The sequence below is a fragment of the Lissotriton vulgaris genome, chromosome 8, assembly GCF_964263255.1.
Source record: "Lissotriton vulgaris chromosome 8, aLisVul1.2, whole genome shotgun sequence".
NCBI lineage: Eukaryota > Metazoa > Chordata > Amphibia > Caudata > Salamandridae > Lissotriton > Lissotriton vulgaris.
In genome coordinates this window covers 677,661,512-677,682,469 of record NC_141696.1, presented here as the reverse complement: position 1 = coordinate 677,682,469, position 20,958 = coordinate 677,661,512, and positions in this window count along the sequence as shown.

Genomic DNA, 20,958 nt, shown 5'->3' with positions numbered 1-20,958 from the left:
TACGCGCACCGGTAAGCGAACCGGGGAGCGTACTTTGGTGAAAAATAGTGAAAAAAGTTAGAAAAAGATAAACGTTTAGAATGATCAGAGGTAGAGTAGCTCTGAAAAGAGCTATTGGGTTCTGTGGCTGATTTAGGTACCTACAAGTAGGTTCCAATGCACAGTTTTAAATTCAGGAGGAATATTCTATTCCCCTCATCTGAGAAGTGCACACCATCTCCTCTGTAGATGTCTTTCAAGTTGTAATGCAAGTTATTGTTGTATATTGAACCCATTCTAAAGTCTCTCATGTAAGCAGAAAGAGATTTATTCACATGTTTCCGTGCTTTCTCAAATTGTGGACAAAATTGGTTGGACCAGTTCCATTTCTGTCTTTGGCATATATTGGAATATACCAAGGCAGTTTGGGGAAAAAGTAAGATCAATTGATGAAAGGTGTCCTTTAAAAGCATTTCCAGACCAACCCCAGTCATAGTGCCCAAATCATTTCCACCACAGTGCACTATTAAGAGGTCAGGGTTTGGCAGATGCATAAAACAATTATAATAAAAACATATAAAATATATTTTTCATTTAAAAGAAGAATACATTTTACATCTTTTGATATTTGCTATTAAAAAACCATTGAAATTCACTGAAAAAACCATAGGTTATAGACCATATATAGTTAGGGATTAGCATTTACAAAACCTTATTTTACTCACACAAAACCATTGAAATTCGCATATATAACTAACTATATATCGCGCACCCGCAATCCACTGCTGATGATGTCACATATTACATCATTCATGACATGGTCAGTGACATCACTGATGACATCACTGATGACATCTCAAATGACATCACTGATGACATCACTGATGACATTTCAAATGACATCACTGATGACATCACTGATGACATTTCATTTGACATTACTGATCACATCACTGATGATATCATTTATGTGATAATACAATGAACCTCTTCAGACTCTAATATAACCTTAGATACAATCAGTGTAAACAGACACTTACAGACTGTCACTCATCCATGGAGTTACTCACACACCTAGTCAGTCATGCCAAGAATCAATCACACCTCCATTTCCTCAACTATACAGTTATACACACTTTACTTATTCAAACATATACTAACACATATTTACTCTCTTATACAATCCCTGATACAAGTTCACAATGATCCATACAGCCACTCACACATTTACTGGCTCTTATGCACAGTTATTAATATATGTCAACTCTCACATGTACTGTGTTTTACAAATGTACTTACTTTGACATGTAGCACTGAGATATCCATTCAATCACCAATACACTCATGCACACAGTCAACCGCCCATACAGCTGTTTCCACATGCACTTTTGAACCCATACATCTAGTGAATCAACTGCTCACACATCTATGCACAGAGTCATACACCTCCAAGCCACCCACACACACACTCAGACTCCCATACAAATACTTGGGCAACCAATCAATAATCCATATAGTTACTCATATAGCTGCTGATCAACACATGCAGCAGTTTACAGAACAACAGAAATAAAGATGCACAAATTAAGACAGCTTAGTCACTAACCCATGCACTCAGTGAGACACATTTAATCACTCTCTCATACAGTCAGTCATGCACCTACTAAATCCTTCATCCAGACACTTATACATTCACTCATTCTCCAATATGTAAGACATATTTTAACTTTACAGAAACATACAGTCACTGGATGATGTCATTTGAGATGTCATCAGTGATGTCATCAGGGATGTCATTTGAGATGTCATCAGTGATGTCATCAGTGATGTCACTGACCATGTCATGAATGATGTAATATGTGACATCATCAGCAGTGGATTGCGGGTGCGAGATATATAGTTAGTGCAACTAACTATATATGCGAATTTCAATGGTTTTGTGTGAGTAAAATAAGGTTTTGTAAATGCTAATCCCTAACTATATATGGTCTATAACCTATGGTTTTTTCAGTGAATTTTCAAGGTTTTGTAAATGCTAATTCCTAACTATATATGGTCTATAACCTATGGTTTTTTCAGTGAATATATATATATATATATATATATGTATTACCTACTGGCGGTCGCCAGTAGGTAGTTATAGTTAGGATTTTTTTCAATGTTAAATCTCAAAATTCTATTTGGAATAACTTTGGCACCGGTTGACGAATCTGCCTGAAAGTTTCCTGAAAATGGCCTCGTCGAGCTCCGGTCCTTCCTTAAAAGTTTGGGGGGGATTCGTCAAGCGGGGGCCGAGATAAAAGGGGGGTCCCAAAACGCGTTTTCCCCATGTTAATTTCCATAGGGCGGTCGATTTCACTTTTAGCCCGAACGGCTGAATGGATTTCCACCAAACTTGGCAAAATTGTACGGACTGGTAGCCCGATGTGCCTTTGCTATGTCTCAAGATATGTGCTCCAGTGGATTTTGAGCAATTTAGGTTCAAAAAAATATATATATCTATAGGCGCTCTCCGGTGCGCGCACCGGTGAGCGCTCCAGGCGCGCCACGCAACTTGCGCGCAGGAGGCTGATTGGCTCTCAGTTGTCTGTAAACATTCTAAACAGTCCAGAGCGGCTGCCATCTTGTGTCTCGGTAGGATCGAGACACGAGAGGTGGCCAAAACAAAGGGGGAAATGACCATAAGGGGGCAGAGTAGATACCCCCTGTACCCCTAGGTTTGATGTGGGGGCCATTAAAGGGCCCCGCGGGGTCTCACCTTTTTTTTTTTTTTTCGATTTTCGCGGGGGAAGCGCCTGGTACGCGCACCGGGGAGCGTATCGAGGAGGGTACTATGGAAAAATAATCACTTCAAAAAATTGTATGTTTATTAATTGTTTTTTTTTAATTTTTTTATTTTATGTAAGTACCTACATGTAGGTACTAATGAAGAGACTTAAATTTAATGTTCACCATCTTCTTTGTAGACATCTTGCATGTTGTTATTGTATTTTTTGTGGTATATGGAATTCATAACATAGTCTGTCTGGAAAGGAGAAACAGATCTTTTAAGCACTCCCTGCGAATTTCTAGGGGATCATGAGTAGTCTATCCTGCTCCCTTATGAAAATGAGGTGTAAAATATTCATATGAGATAATATAGTGGGAGAAAGGTAGTAACTATGAGTAAACTTACTATGTAACAGAAAAATAGTTGAACAGTATACTATAAGTCTCACTTTATATTTTAAACATTTTTGGTAATACTTTATGAATTACATATAAAAATGAATATTGTCTCAAACAATTTGAAATTATTAAATATAAATTTATTCCTCTGATTCTTTTTTATAATTTAATAAAATTTCTAACATAATATTGTCCGGAATTTCCTCATAATTATAAGTACATGATTCCATTTCTTCCAAACATTCTATTAACTGTTCATCCAAAGAGTCATCCATGAAATCTACTTCATCTTTTTGGTCTTCTGGTTTTTCCACCTTTATTTTGATAGAAGTAACATTTCCTTGATTTTCTCCTTCCATTTTCTTTCTGAAAATTGCATACAAATTAACTATATTAGTAGAGTTAGGGTACTGTATACCAGAGAAGCCTAACTCAATCCATAACTATTACAGAGAAGTCTATCTCTATCTATAATTTTTACAGAGGGATAGTATATAACTAACAGAATATTTTTTCAGAAATTAACTTAAAGTGTACAATATACTTCCATAATAACAATTTACCTTGGAGAAATCAGTTGAAGTTGTCAGTGTAATTTGTTCTCAAATGTACTTCTGGAAGCAGTAGTCAAAATGGCTGTGTTTCCCTCTCTTCTTTTACATATATTCTTTTACTTAACCAATGAAACGTCAGGAAATAATCGTAGAAAATGAAAGAAAGTTTTTAATTGGTTGTAAATTCCAACATTTCATATGTGTTTTTGTCATGTAATTTACCTCAGGATATTTAGTCAGGCCTACAGCATAATTTTCTCAATGGAATTCCTTCAAATTTGGGTAAATGGTAGGGACTGCTATGTAGTAGGGCCTATTCTATATTTGATGAAAGTGTCTCTAGTGGTTTTTTTGTAAATTGCTTTCCCACCTTTTTTTATCGAGCGCTTACTGGTGCGCGCTCCTTTACGCGCACCGGCAGCGTTACGGGAGTCCTCCATTTTGTGTTTCGGTACAATCGAGACACAAGATGGAGGGTAAACAATGTTCGGTATGGGTAGAAGGGGGCACGGTAGAGACTTCTTGACCCTCTAGGTTTTCTGAGGGGGGCTTAGGATGCTCATAAAGGTAAAAAAAAAAAAAAAATTCTTTCATTTTCCACGGGGGGAGCGCCTGGTACGCGCACCGTTAAGCGTACCGGAAAGCGTACTTTGGTGAAAAATAGTGAAAAAAGTTAGAAAAAGATAAACGTTTTGAATGATCAGAGGTAGGGTAGCTCTGAAAAGAGCTTTTGGAAAGGGGCGACCATTCGTTCCCCCCGAACGTATGGCGGAGTACCACGATCCCCCCGGGAAGCCATCTTGGGCGGGAGGCGAGTCTCGGCTGGTATGCCCGTAGCGGCGTAGCCGGGGCGCGCCTTTTTCCCGCCCTGGAGTGGGCTGGCCTAGACACTGACGCGGCCGGCCACGCCCTTGGGGCAGGCAGGGGTGGGTTTACGCCCGCCCTGAAGACGGATAAAAGGAGCAACAAGCCAAGAAAGCATCCTCTTGTTCCTGTGCTCAGAAGCTGCACCTCCTCGCTGCACGTGAGCTCGAGACGGAACGAAGAGCCAATTTTGAGCGTGGTAATCTTTCTTTTTGTCTTACAGATACTCGGTCTGAGAATGCCCAAGAAAGTCGGGAAGCGAGTCAGTACCGATCAGATGCTCCGCATGCTCATGAAAGAAGTAACCGATCTGAAGAAGCAGATGGCAGCTAAGGACGGGGAAGGGGGACCGAAACGACCTTTGTCGGGAGCAGCCCCTGGAGGGAGAGGCAAGAGGTCCAGAAGGGGGGCATCTGGGGGGGAAACCCCGGTTCCCGATATCCCGCTTGAAGAGCCAACTCCAGTACCGAAGGAAGGGAATCCGATTCCCGTGGTGGTCACTCCCGTGTCCGGGGAGGATATGCCTCCCGAGTTAGCAGCACAATTGGCAGCGTGGTTGGGGAAAGATAGCGAGGGCGCCACGGCTGACGACGCCCGGGTGTTAATGAGACAACTGCGTGAAACTAGGGAGACGGTGAAGGCACCATCGTCAGTTACCCCGCTGTCTCCGGCGGTAGAAAAAGCAACAGGCCCAGGTCCGGCGGCGGATGCAGCTTCTGGTTCAGGTAAGCGGCCATTGCCGATGGCGAGGGAGGGGTCTGCACCTTCACGAAGGGAGAAGGTGGCTCAGCATGTTCCTCTGGCAATTAAGGAAAAGATTTGGGCGGATGAGTATGTAAACATTTTTTCGTTGCTTACCGACCATTATGAGATGGAGCATGTTAAGAGCCAAAAGGAGCTCATGCATCCGAGTGTTTGGCGCGCAAAAATGGCCGCCTTTAAGGTCGACGAAAACATTGGCACTTGGGGCAGGGCATGGGGAATCTTTACCTCCATCATGGGCGAACGTAGGCCCGAGTTGTTGACCGAATTACCTATTTATCAGTCACGGATCATGGAGTATTACGTATCATATGGGGGCAATCAGTGGTTCTGCTATGATAATATTTTTAGAAAAGCGAAAGAACACGACAAAAACTTGACTTGGGATTGTTACGACTCCGTCTCATGGTCAAAAATGGAGAGTACAGGAATGTTGAAAGTACCATTGGTAGGGAGTAGCGGGGGCGAGTCCTCCCGTCAATACGTGGGGACACCCTTTCGATCGGGTGCAGGTAACGACTACCACTCTAAGCCGAATGGCAACGCAGGTAAAAGGGGGATTTGTTGGAATTTTAACAGGGGAAAATGTACGAGGCCCCAGGGGTCGTGCAAGTTCAGACACGAATGTGGGGTGTGTGGGCAGCCATCCCATCCTGAGTCCATGTGCAGAGCCAAAACGGGTGATAACGGTGGTAGGGGAAGCGCCAAACAGGTCTGAAATAGTCCGAGGGGCGCCTTTACCTACTCCGATTGATACCATGGCGATGATTCCTTGGCTCAACGAATACCCGGATCATGCTTCCGCTGGGGTGTTGCGGAACGGGTTTTCATATGGTTTCCGCATCCCAGTGGGGGATTTTCAGGGTGTAGCAAAATGTAAGAACCAACTGTCGGTCTTGCAACATACGACCGTGGTACAGGAAAAAATTGGGAAGGAGGTTACTCGAGGTCGAGTCACCGGTCCATTTGATGTGCCACCGATGGCTAACTTTGTTTGTTCCCCTTTAGGGGTGGTCCCCAAGAAGGACCCGGGTGAGTTTCGACTGATACATAATTTATCAGCCCCACGTGGTCTTTCCGTGAATGATGCGATAGACCCGGAAGTGTGTTCGGTGCGGTATGCATCTTTCGATGAGGGCGTCGCCATGTTGAATCGCCTAGGGCCCGGTGCGCTGATGGCAAAGTCAGATATTGAGTCAGCGTTCCGGTTGCTCCCGGTACACCCAGACGATCAGCGTCTCCTTGGTTTCATGTTTCAGGGTCACTATTACATGGATAGATGTATGCCAATGGGATGCTCTATATCTTGTGCCTATTTTGAAAAATTCAGTTGTTTTCTGCAATGGGTCTTCACAAAGAGGACGGGTTTTCAAAATGTTATGCATTATCTCGATGACTTTTTGTTTCTGGGGGCAGCCGGGGATCCAGAATGTGGACAGGCTTTGAATGAATTTCGTGTCTTAATGAAGCATTTTGGTGTGCCATTGGCACCAGGTAAGACTGTGGGTCCCTCGACTTGCCTCGAGTTTCTGGGGATCGAGCTCGACTCAGAGGAAGGTTGTTTTCGATTACCGAGAGAAAAAGTGTTAAGATTCAGGTCATCCCTGGAGACGTGTATTAATGAGTCTAAGGTCAAACTGCTTCAATTACAACAATTGGTGGGCCAGCTGAATTTTGCCCTGAGAGTAATGCCGATGGCCCGCCCCTTTTCCCGCTCGATCGCTCAAGCCATGGTCGGCCTGAAGGAGGGTCATCATCGCACGAGGCTGTCGGCAGAGGTTCGCCAGGACATGCGCATTTGGTTGGCATTTCTGGCGGATTTCAATGGTCGAATTGTCTGGAACAAACCGGCGGTGTCCTCCGATGAGCTGGGGCTGTGGACAGATTCGTCAGGAAGCATTGGTTTTGGTGCCATATTCGGCACTCGATGGTCGGCTCAAAAATGGCCGACATGGTGGCACGAGTGCGGGCTGACAAGTAACATTGCTTTTCTTGAACTTTTCCCTATTCTGGTGGCCCTGAAAACTTGGCCCGAGGGGTTCAGAGATCACTCTGTGGTGTTCTGGTCTGATAACATGACCGTGGTTGAGTGTATCAATAGTCAGGCAGCACGATGCAAATGGATTCTGAGATTGCTCAAAGAAATTGTGTTATTGTGTATGCAATTGAATGTGCTATTTAAGGCAAAACATGTGCCGGGGGTAATGAACCAACCACTTGTGGGACACCCCCGCGCCGCACGGCCACCAGCTGCTGCGTGTGCCCCTCAGCCTTGTCCCTGCCGCGCTGCCTGCCTCGCCGCCGGCTGACTCCGTTGCCGTTTGTTTTGCCTTTGTTTTTCTCGCCATTTGTGCTTGTCATCTGTATTCCCTGCCCGTGTTTGCGTTTCTTTTTCCCTTGTTTTGTTCGCCATTTGTGCTTGTCATCTGTATCCCCTGCCCGTGTTAGCGTTTTTGCCTTTGTTTTGTTCGCCATTTGTGCTTAATAAAGTATATTTGCCTGTTTATCTGTCCAGCTTGTGTCCTTCCTGTTAGCCCGCCTACATCACCGCCTTCCCTCCCCGCTCCCCGCTTCCCGCCACCACCGCAAGCCCCGCCCCTTTTTTCTTTCTGTTCCCGCCCCGCTCCCGCCTCCCAGCTGCTCCGCCCACCCGCGCACTTCGCCTTTATATGGCGACCGTGCGAACGCGCAGCGGCCACGCGCAGCGGGCGCGCCGATTGTGCGCCGAAGGCGCGCCAAAGGTAAGCCCGTCTGCGCCCGTCCGCGACCGGATCGCGACCAGCGCCAGGACCCCTGGCCCCCGAAGCCGCCGACCGGCCCGCCTGACGTACTCCGCCGCCACCCTCATCGCTCTCAACTCTGGCCGACTCCCAGAATGCCATCAAGCCACACCACGACGCACCCACGGACCTTTCAGCTGCCACACCTGCAAATTCACCTGCATCCGGACCTGCCGCACACCAGCACCCGCCAAGCTGAACACCAGCAGCACCCACCTCAAGTGCATCCTGCTCAACACCCGCTCCGTCCACAGACACGCCATCGAACTCTGGAACCTCCTAGACGCCACAGCCCCTGACGTTGCCTTCCTCACAGAGACCTGGATGAACGCCTCATCAGCTCCAGACATCGCCATCGCTATCCCAGAGGGCTACAAGATCGTCCGCAGGGACCGCAACGCCAACCAGATGGGAGGAGGCATCGCCATCATCCACAAGAACACCATCCGTCTCACGACCAGCACCGAGAACACCCTGACCACTGCCGAACACCTGCATTTCCAGATCCACACCAACCCGAACACCACCCTCAGAGGCACCCTGATCTACCGACCCCCTGGACCACGCACGCAATTCAGCGAGGACATCGCCGACTTCGTCAGCCCGCATGCCCTCCCCTCCGCTGACTACATCCTCCTGGGGGACCTCAACTTCCACCTGGAGAACAACAACGACCGCAACACCAGCACCCTGCTGGACAACCTCGCCAACCTGGGACTCAAGCAACTGGTGTCCACCCCCACCCACCTCGCCGGACACACACTCGATGCAGTCTTCTCTTCCAGCACAGACATCGACTTCAGCCACGCCACAGAGCTTCAATGGACGGACCACAGCTGCATCCACTTCACCTTCAAGAGAACGACGACCCACCACCACCAGCAACAGGCCGCCCGCAGAAGCTGGAACAAGATCACAGCAGACCAGCTCGCCACCTCCCTGAGCCAGCACCCTCCTGCCAGCTCAGCGAACCCCAGCCAGGCCGCCGTCAACCTCACGAAGTGGATCAGCATCTGCGCGGACGAGCTCGCCCCGCTGAGGACCCCGCCCAGCAGACCCGGAAGCAAGAAAGCCCCATGGTTCACCGACGAACTCAAGAGCTCCAAGAAGAACTGCAGAGCCCTCGAGAAAGTCTGGAGAAGGGAACCTACACCGGACAACAGGTCCTCCTTCAAGCTTGCCACCCGGAAGCACCACCAGCTTATCCGCGCCGCCAAGAAAACAGCATTCAAGGAACGGTTGGACAACAACGCACACAACTGCAAGGAACTCTTCAACATCGTGAAAGAGCTCTCCAACCCCAGCGCAGGAAACAACGACATCACCCCATCACAAGACCTCTGCAACTCCCTCGCTTCATACTTCCACAACAAGATCACGGACATACACAACAGCTTCAACAACCAACCAACGCACACCATGACCGAACAATCACCCCCCACCACCACCCTCCACGCCTGGACCCCGATCAGCACCGAAGACACCATCCGCACGATGAACTCCATCCACTCTGGATCACCGACCGACCCCTGCCCTCACCACGTTTTCAACAAGGCCGACGCTGTCATCGCACCCCACCTGCGAGACATCATCAACACATCATTCGACACCGCCACCTTCCCTGAGAGCTGGAAGCACGCCGAACTCAGCGCCTTACTCAAGAAACCAACAGCGGACCCCACCGAACTCAAGAACTACCGCCCCATCTCGCTCCTCCCGTTTCCAGCCAAAGTCATCGAGAAGACCGTCAACAAGCAGATGGCCGCCTTCCTCGAGACGAACGGATCCCTCGACCCCTCACAGTCCGGCTTCCGAGCCAATCACAGCACCGAGACCGCCCTCATCGCCGCCACCGATGACATCCGAGCCCTGATGGACAATGGAGAAACAGCGGCCCTCATCCTCCTAGACCTCTCCGCGGCATTCGACACGGTCTGCCACCGCACCCTAGTACAGCGCCTCAGTAACATCGGAATCCAGGACAAGGCGCTGGAATGGATCATCTCCTTCCTCGACGGAAGGACACAGAGAGTCCGCCTACCACCATACAAATCAGAAGCCTCCGAAGTCATCTGCGGCGTCCCTCAAGGATCATCTCTGAGCCCCACCCTCTTCAACGTCTACATGAGCCCCCTCGCGGCCATCGTACGCAAACACAACCTCAGCATTATCTCCTACGCCGACGACACCCAGCTGATCCTCTCCCTGACCAACGACCCCGCCTCCGCCAGAGCCAACCTGCACGAAGGGATGAAAGAGGTAGCCGAGTGGATGACGGCCAGCCGCCTGAAACTGAACTCTGACAAGACGGAGGTCCTCATCCTGGGCTCTTCCCCCTCCGCCTGGGACGACTCCTGGTGGCCTCCAGCCCTGGGCACCGCACCCAAACCAACAGACCATGCACGCAACCTGGGCTTCATCCTGGACTCCTCCCTCTCCATGACCAGGCAAGTCAACAACGTCTCCTCGGCGTGCTTCAACATCCTACGCATGCTACGGAAGATCTTCCGGTGGATCCCCACCGAGACCAGGAAGACCGTCACCCAGGCCCTCGTCACCAGCCGGCTGGACTACGGCAACGCCCTCTACGCCGGTACCACCGCCAAGCTCCAGAAGAGACTCCAGAGGATCCAGAACGCCTCAGCCAGACTCATCCTCGACATCCCACGAACCAGCCACATCACCGGACACCTGAGAGACCTTCACTGGCTCCCCGTCAACAAAAGAATCACCTTCCGCCTCCTCACCCACGCACACAAAGCCCTACACGACCAAGGCCCGAGCTACCTCAACAGCCGGATCAACTTCTACGCTCCCAAACGCCACCTCCGATCAGCCAACCACGCCCTCGCCGCCGTCCCCCGCATCCGAAGAGCGACTACAGGAGGAAGGTCCTTCTCCTACCTGGCCGCCAAGACCTGGAACTCCCTCCCGACTGACCTGCGCCTGACCCAAGACCACCTCTCCTTCAGGAAGAAGCTGAAGACCTGGCTGTTCGAGCAGTAGCGGCACCCCCCCCCCCCAGCGCCTTGAGACCCTACGGGTATGTAGCGCGCTCTATAAGTGTCACTGATTGATTGATTGATTGAAGCGGCTGATGCGCTTTCTCGTTTCCGTATGCAGGCCCTCTGGGGTTTTCTGCCCACAGCGGACCCGGTGGCGGCACCCTTTCCCGAAGCTCTCTGGTCTCTCGGTGCCCCGAACTACAAAACCTCGTGGGAGAGAGTTTAGCACCCAGGACGAGGAAGGCATACGAAGGGGCGTTCCGTTCCTATTGGGCCTTTTTGGGGACTGCTAGGGGGGAGCTTTGGGGCCAGGAAGAGTTTGTAGTAAAATTTCTGCTGTCTTTACATCGGGCAGGCAAATCTGTAGCTACGGCCCAGAGGCATCGGGCCGCCATTTCCTTTATGGCAAGGGCTCACGGGATCCAGGACCCGACAGCGTCTTTCGTTGTGCAAAAAGCGCTACGTGGGTGGCAACGCCTTGAGGGTCGCAGAGTAGATGAGAGGCACCCGATAGGTCTGGATAGGTTGGCCCTGTTATTATCCGTACTCCCTGCGACGTGTTCATCACAGTATGAAACAGTGTTATTCCAAGCCGCTTTTGCGCTGGCATTCCATGGGGCTATGCGGGTAAGCGAACTAGTGGCGAGGAACAAGCAGGATACGATGGGGGGACTGTGCCGAGAGCACATTCAGGTCAAGGGAGAGACGATGACTGTCTCGTTTGTCAGGTCCAAAACCGATCAGGGTGCGATTGGGGACTGCATAATCATACAGAGGGTTCCCGGGTCTTCCATGTGCCCTGTGGTTTGCGTTGAGGAATATTTAGCGCAAAGGGTGGCATCATGGGGGAGGACCTTGTTGAGACACGCTGACGCCACCCCACTGACGAGGTTTCAGTTCCAGCGGGTGCTTGCGATGTCGATTTCGGCCGCGGGCTTGAACCCCGGCGAGTTTGGGACCCATTCCTTTCGGATAGGGGCTGCTACAGAGGCAACAGCCAGGGGTCTGAGTGTAGAAGAAGTAAAACGTGTGGGGCGTTGGTCCTCGAACTGTTATAAAAGGTATGTGCGGTTGCACATGTTGTGAAGCTGTAATGATGTACTCACGCTTCTTGTTTTTGTTTGGTTTTCAGTTGCGCAAGCCTACGAGGCGGGGCGGACTGTGCAGTCGACCCGACACCTGGGGACCAGCGGTCAGACATCACCGGCTGTGAAAAAGGAGGTGTGGGTCGTGGGCCACTCATACGTGAGGCGTGCCGCGGACGTATTCAAAGCAGGTGACATGATTCACGTGGCTGGGGAATACGGGTACAGGGTGTCCTTCTACGGAAAGGGCGGGCTCTGTATTGACCAATTTCAATCATTTTTTGAGGGTTTGTTAGGGCGGACAAGGTCACCGCCGTCTATAATCATAGTCCATCTTGGGGGCAACGATTTGGTGGCCACTGGTAGACGACTTCTTCTTGAGGCAATGCTTTCCACAGTAAGTTGGTTGGCAAGAAGAGTTCCAGGGTGCACAATTGCATGGTCCCATATGATCCCACGAAAAGTGTGGCGGGGGGCTATTTCGGTTTCTGCTCTGAATCATTCAGTAAGAAAAATTAATAACAAAGTGAGTAGATTGTTTCGTTCAAGTACACTGCATTCTGTTTCGCATGGTTGTATTAAAGGGGACAGTATGTATTTGGGGGATGGTGTTCATTTGTCCCGGGTGGGGAACGAGTTACTCATAGGAGACCTCATAGCTTGGTTAAAGAGTTTATAACATGACCTTTAGGCAGGAGTGTTGTGGGGGGTCCGGATAGCCGGTCAACTATCCGGCCTGTGGCGGTAAGGTCATGATCGGTGAGCAGTAATTGGAAGATCCCTATGGGTGGGCGTCACCCATTACGGATGGGAGCGCTCGAGGGAGGTGGCCATTGGCCCCTCAACGGGGAGGCGGTCCCTTCTAAGGATGGGCCGCCGAAAGGAAAGGAAAGGCGGTCAAGGCCCCTTCCTGGGTAGGAGGGGCTACAGCCCCCTCCTGGGGAATTTCCCGGGGCCAGGACATCTGCGACGGCAGATGTGGTAAGTTGTGTGGGGTTTGGGAGGGGGTTTACGCTACCTTCTAGACACCTCACACGAGTCCTCGGACGACCTTTAAATGGCGTCGAGTTTATTGGGGCCCCCGTCAAGTCAAGGGAAATTGGTAGATGCACGTGAGGTACACCTCTGTGCGGTCGCCCCTCACAAGTGAGGGGGATATTTCTGGTTTAGGGATCTGACACCGGTTACGACCTTGCCGTTGGCCCTTAAACGTTAGGATGTACAATTTCAAGTTAAAATGTTTTGTAGGATGTTAGTTCGGCTAGGTGAACCTTTGTATTAGAGAATATGTTAAGGTTAGCCAAACATCGCAATGTGGAAATGAAATTGTACATAATATGAAACTGTTATTTTAATGTTTTAATTTTGTTTCATATTTTAATAAATACGGCCGGGAGGGTCACTCCCTCCCATCTTCCAAAAGTTCAGAACCGTTTCCGGTTTCCCATTCCTTGGGGATTGTGTTGAGAGGGGGTGGCGGGTATCTCAGCCATATGGAAAGGGGCGACCATTCGGTCCCCCCGAACGTATGGCGGAGTACCACGATCCCCCGGGAAGCCATCTTGGGCGGGAGGCGAGTCTCGGCTGGTATGCCCGTAGCGGCGTAGCCGGGGCGCGCCTTTTTCCCGCCCTGGAGTGGGCTGGCCTAGACACTGACGCGGCCGGCCACGCCCTTGGGGCAGGCAGGGGCGGGTTTACGCCCGCCCTGAAGACGGATAAAAGGAGCAACAAGCCAAGAAAGCATCCTCTTGTTCCTGTGCTCAGAAGCTGCACCTCCTCGCTGCACGTGAGCTCGAGACGGAACGAAGAGCCAATTTTGACCCACCCACCAGCCCCTGAGGACAGCAAGTGGTTTTGAATAAAGTTTGATGTGGTGACTCTATTTCTTGCAGGTTGTGATGATTATCGTGATAACTTTGAATATGCAATAAAGAATGGTCAATTTGTAGTATGTTTTGCAAATAAAGTAATTCTGCACTAGTGTTGATCAATAATCATGCTTTTAATAAGTTGTAATTATTACTGTCATTTAGTAATTTAGTCATTTAGTAATTTAGTTAGAATTGTCGTATTTATTTTGGTCGGGCGGTAAGGTCATGATCGGTGAGCAGTAATTGGAAGATCCCTATGGGTGGGCGTCACCCATTACGGATGGGAGCGCTCGAGGGAGGTGGCCATTGGCCCCTCAACGGGGAGGCGGTCCCTTCTAAGGATGGGCCGCCGAAAGGAAAGGAAAGGCGGTCATGGCCCCTTCCTGGGTAGGAGGGGCTACAGCCCCCTCCTGGGGAATTTCCCGGGGCCAGGACATCTGCGACGGCAGATGTGGTAAGTTGTGTGGGGTTTGGGAGGGGGTTTACGCTACCTTCTAGACACCTCACACGAGTCCTCGGACGACCTTTAAATGGCGTCGAGTTTATTGGGGCCCCCGTCAAGTCAAGGGAAATTGGTAGATGCACGTGAGGTACACCTCTGTGCGGTCGCCCCTCACAAGTGAGGGGGATATTTCTGGTTTAGGGATCTGACACCGGTTACGACCTTGCCGTTGGCCCTTAAACGTTAGGATGTACAATTTCAAGTTAAAATGTTTTGTAGGATGTTAGTTCGGCTAGGTGAACCTTTGTATTAGAGAATATGTTAAGGTTAGCCAAACATCGCAATGTGGAAATGAAATTGTACATAATATGAAACTGTTATTTTAATGTTTTAATTTTGTTTCATATTTTAATAAATACGGCCGGGAGGGTCACTCCCTCCCGTCTTCCAAAAGTTCAGAACCGTTTCCGGTTTCCCATTCCTTGGGGATTGTGTTGAGAGGGGGTGGCGGGTATCTCAGCCATATGGGTTTTGTGGTTGATTTAGGTACCTACAAGTAGGTTCCAATGCACATTCTTAAATTCAGGAGGAATATTCTATTCCCTTCATCTGAGAAGTGCACACCATCTCCTCTGTAGATGTCTTGCATGTTGTAACGCAAGTTATTATTGTATATTGAACCCATTCCATAGTCTCTCATGTAAGCAGAAACAGATTTATTCACATGTTTCCGTGCTTTCTCAAATTGTGGACAAAATTGGTTGGACCAGTTCCATTTCTGTCTTTGGCATATATTGGAAAATACCAAGGCAGTTTGTGGAAAAAGTGTCATTAATTGATCAAAGGTGTCCTTTAAAAGCATTTCCAGACCAACCCCAGTCATAGTGCCTAAATCATTTCCACCACAGTGCACTATTAAGAGGTCAGGTTTTGGCAAATGCATAAAGGTTTTCACCAATGGTATCAATTGGTGACATTTTAATCCTCTCTGGCCAATCCACTTGATTTCCACATTTGATAAATCAAGGTTGTGAAAATGTCTGCTATCTGCATACCTTTGAGCCCAGTGGATGTAGCTGTGTCCAAGGATCCAGACTGAAAACATGATGAGAGATGGTTCTGATACAGTCAGATGATGTGTGGGAATGAAATGGCAGTTGGAACAGTAGGAGTTTACAAAAAAATAATTGTGGAGTTTCACTGCTTTTGAATCAGAAGCAATGATTGGTGGATTCAGATAGTTGAAAACTTAAAGTTGGGTGCATGGTTGTGTTGTGTTAAAGAAGCAATTTGAATGGTTAAAAAAAAGTCACTAAAAGCTAAAATACTCTGGATAGGCTGGTGTATTGAGAGGTCAAACAGCCTTGCTGAGTTAATTTGCAACATTGTACAATAAACGTTTGAACCTGAGAGTTCAGTTAGGAGGGAGTTGCTATGGAAACAGATAGAAAGATCTGAGAGGGGGAAGGGTGTTGGTTTGAAAATAGTGAGGGAAAACTTTTGATTGGTTGAATTAAGGCATATGTGTACAAAGTTAGATATTTTCTATGCCAGTCTGTGGTTTCAGTGTATTGAGTGCACACTTTTTGCTCTGCTAAAGAGAAATTGGTGTGTGTGTCTGACACTGTTGTTAATCAATCTTCCAAAGCTTTTGTAAAGGTAAGTAATGATTTATTTAATTTACATAGAGACTTGTTTGCTCTATGGAGAATATTTATAAGCAGATAGTTATGTTTTAGAAGTCAAATGGTATGCTAGTATATAAGTTCTGTGTTGTGTTTCTTATATGTTATTGAAAAATCAATTTTTGAGTGTAATTGATTGGTATTTGCATTTGGCCCTTTTTTATGATTGCCTTGTGCAGCTGATGCATCACTTTAAACATGGGTAATAAGTGACGCACTGGTGGCGCAAGGCCTTCATAAATAAGGCTCTGACTTTGTTTGCTGTTGATTTGATTTTGGATTTTTGATAATGCTTGATATCAACATTTGAAAGATAAAGGATTTGTTTTTGGGGAAACAGTGATGTTTCAAAAGTGATATTCTGTGCTTGTACATAGGTTGTGCGCAGTAATTTTTAAATGTTATTCAAAAATCGATTTTTGGGTGCAATTGATTGGAATTTGCATTTGGCCCTTTTTTATGATTGCCTTGTGCAGCTGATGCATCACTTTAAACATGGGTAATAAGTGACGCACTGGTGGCGCAAGGCCTTTATAAATAAGGCCCTGACTTTGTTTGCTGATATTGAGTGGTTGTAGATAGGTTCTGCGCAGTGTTTCTTTCATGTTATTCAAAAATCGATTTTTGGGTGCAATTGATTGGTATTTGCATTTGGCCCTTTTTTATGATTGCCTTGTGCAACTGGTGCATCATTTTATACATGGGTAATAAGTGACGCACTGGTGGCGCAAGGCCTTTATAAATAAGGCCCTGACTTTGTTTGCTGATATTGAGTGGTTGTACATAGGTTCTGCGTAGTGATTCTTACATGTTATTCAAAAATCGATTTTTGGGTGCAATTGATTGGAATTTGCATTTGGCCCTTTTTTATGATTGCCTTGTGCAGCTGATGCATCACTTTAAACATGGGTAATAAGTGACGCACTGGTGGCGCAAGGCCTTTATAAATAAGGCCCTGACTTTGTTTGCTGATATTGAGTGGTTGTAGATAGGTTCTGCGCAGTGTTTCTTTCATGTTATTCAAAAATCGATTTTTGGGTGCAATTGATTGGTATTTGCATTTGGCCCTTTTTTATGATTGCCTTGTGCTACTGGTGCATCATTTTATATATGGGTAATAAGTGACGCACTGGTGGCGCAAGGCCTTTATAAATAAGGCCCTGACTTTGTTTGATGATATTGAGTGGTTGTACATAGGTTCTGCGCAGTGTTTCTTTCATGTTATTCAAAAATCGATTTTTGGGTGCAATTGATTGGTATTTGCATTTGGCCCTTTTTTATGATTGCCTTGTGCTACTGGTGCATCATTTTATATATGGGTAATAAGTGACGCACTGGTGGCGCAAGGCCTTTATAAATAAGGCCCTGACTTTGTTTGCTGATATTGAGTGGTTGTACATAGGTTCTGCGCAGTGATTCTTACATGTTATTCAAACATCGATTTTTGGGTGCAATTGATTGGTATTTGCATTTGGCCCTTTTTTATGATTGCCTTGTGCAGCTGATGCATCACTTTAAACATGGGTAATAAGTGACGCACTGGTGGCGCAAGGCCTTTATAAATAAGGCCCTGACTTTGTTTGCTGATATTGAGTGGTTGTAGATAGGTTCTGCGCAGTGTTTCTTTCATGTTATTCAAAAATCGATTTTTGGGTGCAATTGATTGGTATTTGCATTTGGCCCTTTTTTATGATTGCCTTGTGCAGCTGATGCATCACTTTAAACATGGGTAATAAGTGACGCACTGGTGGCGCAAGGCCTTTATAAATAAGGCCCTGACTTTGTTTGCTGATATTGAGTGGTTGTACATAGGTTCTGCGCAGTGATTCTTACATGTTATTCAAAAATCGATTTTTGGGTGCAATTGATTGGTATTTGCATTTGGCCCTTTTTTATGATTGTTTTGTGCAGCTGATGCATCACTTTAAACATGGGTAATAAGTGACGCACTGGTGGCGCAAGGCCTTTATAAATAAGGCCCTGACTTTGTTTGCTGATATTGAGTGGTTGTACATAGGTTCTGCGCAGTGATTCTTACATGTTATTCAAAAATCGATTTTGGGGTGCAATTGATTGGTATTTGCATTTGGCCCTTTTTTATGATTGCCTTGTGCAGCTGATGCATCACTTTAAACATGGGTAATAAGTGACGCACTGGTGGCGCAAGGCCTTTATAAATAAGGCCCTGACTTTGTTTGCTGATATTGAGTGGTTGTACATAGGTTCTGCGCAGTGATTCTTACATGTTATTCAAAAATCGATTTTTGGGTGCAATTGATTGGAATTTGCATTTGGCCCTTTTTTATGATTGCCTTGTGCAGCTGATGCATCATTTTAAACATGGGTAATAAGTGACGCACTGGTGGCGCAAGGCCTTTATAAATAAGGCCCTGACTTTGTTTGCTGATATTGAGTGGTTGTACATAGGTTCTGCGCAGTGATTCTTACATGTTATTCAAAAATCGATTTTGGGGTGCAATTGATTGGTATTTGCATTTGGCCCTTTTTTATGATTGCCTTGTGCAGCTGATGCATCACTTTAAACATGGGTAATAAGTGACGCACTGGTGGCGCAAGGCCTTTATAAATAAGGCCCTGACTGTGTTTGCTGATATTGAGTGGTTGTACATAGGTTCTGCGCAGTGATTCTTACATGTTATTCAAAAATCGATTTTGGGGTGCAATTGATTGGTATTTGCATTTGGCCCTTTTTTATGATTGTCTTGTGCAGCTGATGCATCACTTTAAACATGGGTAATAAGTGACGCACTGGTGGCGCAAGGCCTTTATAAATAAGGCCCTGAGTTGCTATTGTATAAACTTAAATATGTTGCAATTTATTGTTTATATTGTTTGTTTTTTAACATTACTTTGTTGTTTGCTAATAGTGGTCTTTCATGTGTTTTTTTAACAGAACAACAGATTCAAATCAACTTCTGAAAAGCAAGCAAAAATGCCTTCAAGGCAAAGAATTATCAAAAATACCATACGGAAAAGCAGAACATCAACAACAGAGTTTATGGAATCCTCTTCAACAACTACTTCAAAAAACACCAGAAAAGTTTCTGGTAAGCCAATTAAGTCTTTTCTTCGCAACATATGTCGTAGAAAAAAAAATGATATTGCTAATGTGAATATACAGAAAAAGTCAACAAATCTAAAAAGGAAGGAGAGGCCCACAAAAAATGTCTCCATTGGAGCAGGAGAGAAGAGAATGGATAGCAATAGAAGGATAAATCTTTTTAGGGACATTCGTAGGCGAATGTTTCGCAATAGGGTAGTTTTAAATTTGCTAAAAAATGATAAGAAAAGTAAACTGAGAGCTGCTTTTTACAAGAAAAAGAAAAGTGTAGAAAAGATTGTTGATCAGGCTTTTGAAGTTAAGAAAAAATTATTTATTTTAATAATCAATAGAATTATGATACTTAATAAGGCCATTGATGTTTTCAAATCGAACAGTAGATGGAAAAGAATTATTAATCGGAGTAATTTTTGTGAAGTATTTTCTGGTGAATGGATGCATAGTTCAAGTTCTGAGCCTTTTTTCAATGAGGAGAGTTACTTTCAGGAAAATGATTTGGTGCATGCAGTTGACACCAGTGGTCGAGCATATGAGGTGAAAGATGGTTGTGTGATGGAAAAAGAGAAACTTGTATCTAGAGATGCAGAAGAGGTGTTAGCTGATGAAGTTTTAGGGAGACGTACTAAGGGTCCAGTGTACACATGGAAATGCAGTAGTATTTGTAGTGTGCGACAGGAATCAATCGATTTGCTTAGAAATTTCTTACGTACATATAGTAAGAAAAGTTTCAAACAAAAAATGAAGATCCTGCAAGAGTTAGATCCTTGTAGAGTGAGAGAAAGCACAGGTTTGCATGGGCATTCACTAGCTTGTCTTTCTAGAAAAGTTTGTCGGAGTGTTTTTCATCATTTTAGGATGTTAGCAGTGCATCATAATAACGTGAGGAAATTAGTGAGAAAGTTGTATTATGCAAAAAGTCCCGCACTTAAGCTTAAACAGTTAAACAGTGCTCTTTTGCATGGATCTGAAGTGGATGTGAAGACTATTTGTGAAGAAATTGAGTTTTGTTATTTTGGGAACAAAGAGGACAGTGTAGAAATAGATATAGTGATGGATGGTAATGCAGAAGATAATGGACAGATTTCAAGTATTGAAAAGTTTGATGAGGAAATTATCAAGTTTAAGGTGAAAGCAAGTGAAAGGCCTAATTTAACTTGTGTGTGTTGTCGACGGACTCATTATAAAATTCAGACTAGGTTAGTTGATTTATATGCAAAAAGTGAATTGGAAAATAATAGTGAATGGAAGGATTTTGTAAGTTATTTGTTGGTGGAGAATACATTTGATTTGAGTTTGGATCAGCGTATTTGTAATTATTGTTTAAATAAATTAAATGAAAATAAAATGCCTGCTAGAGCAGTTTACAATAATCTTCAGTTGATAGATATTCCTTCTGAATTGATGGATCTAAATACTTATGAATCTATTTTGATTCAATGTGTCCATCCTTTTCAGGCTATTGTACGCATGGAGCCTAAGACAGGGAAATTGCCTCCATCAGATTTACTGAGAGGATTAAAGGGAAGAGTTGTTTATTTGCCTCTAGATGTAAAGAAAAATATTGATACAATTGGTGTAGAAAGAGTAGAAGAAGATCCTTTAGTTATTCTAGTTAATGGAGTTCCAACAAAGAGTAAGAAAATCTGGCAAGATTTAGTGGATGTTAAAAAAGTCAAAAAGG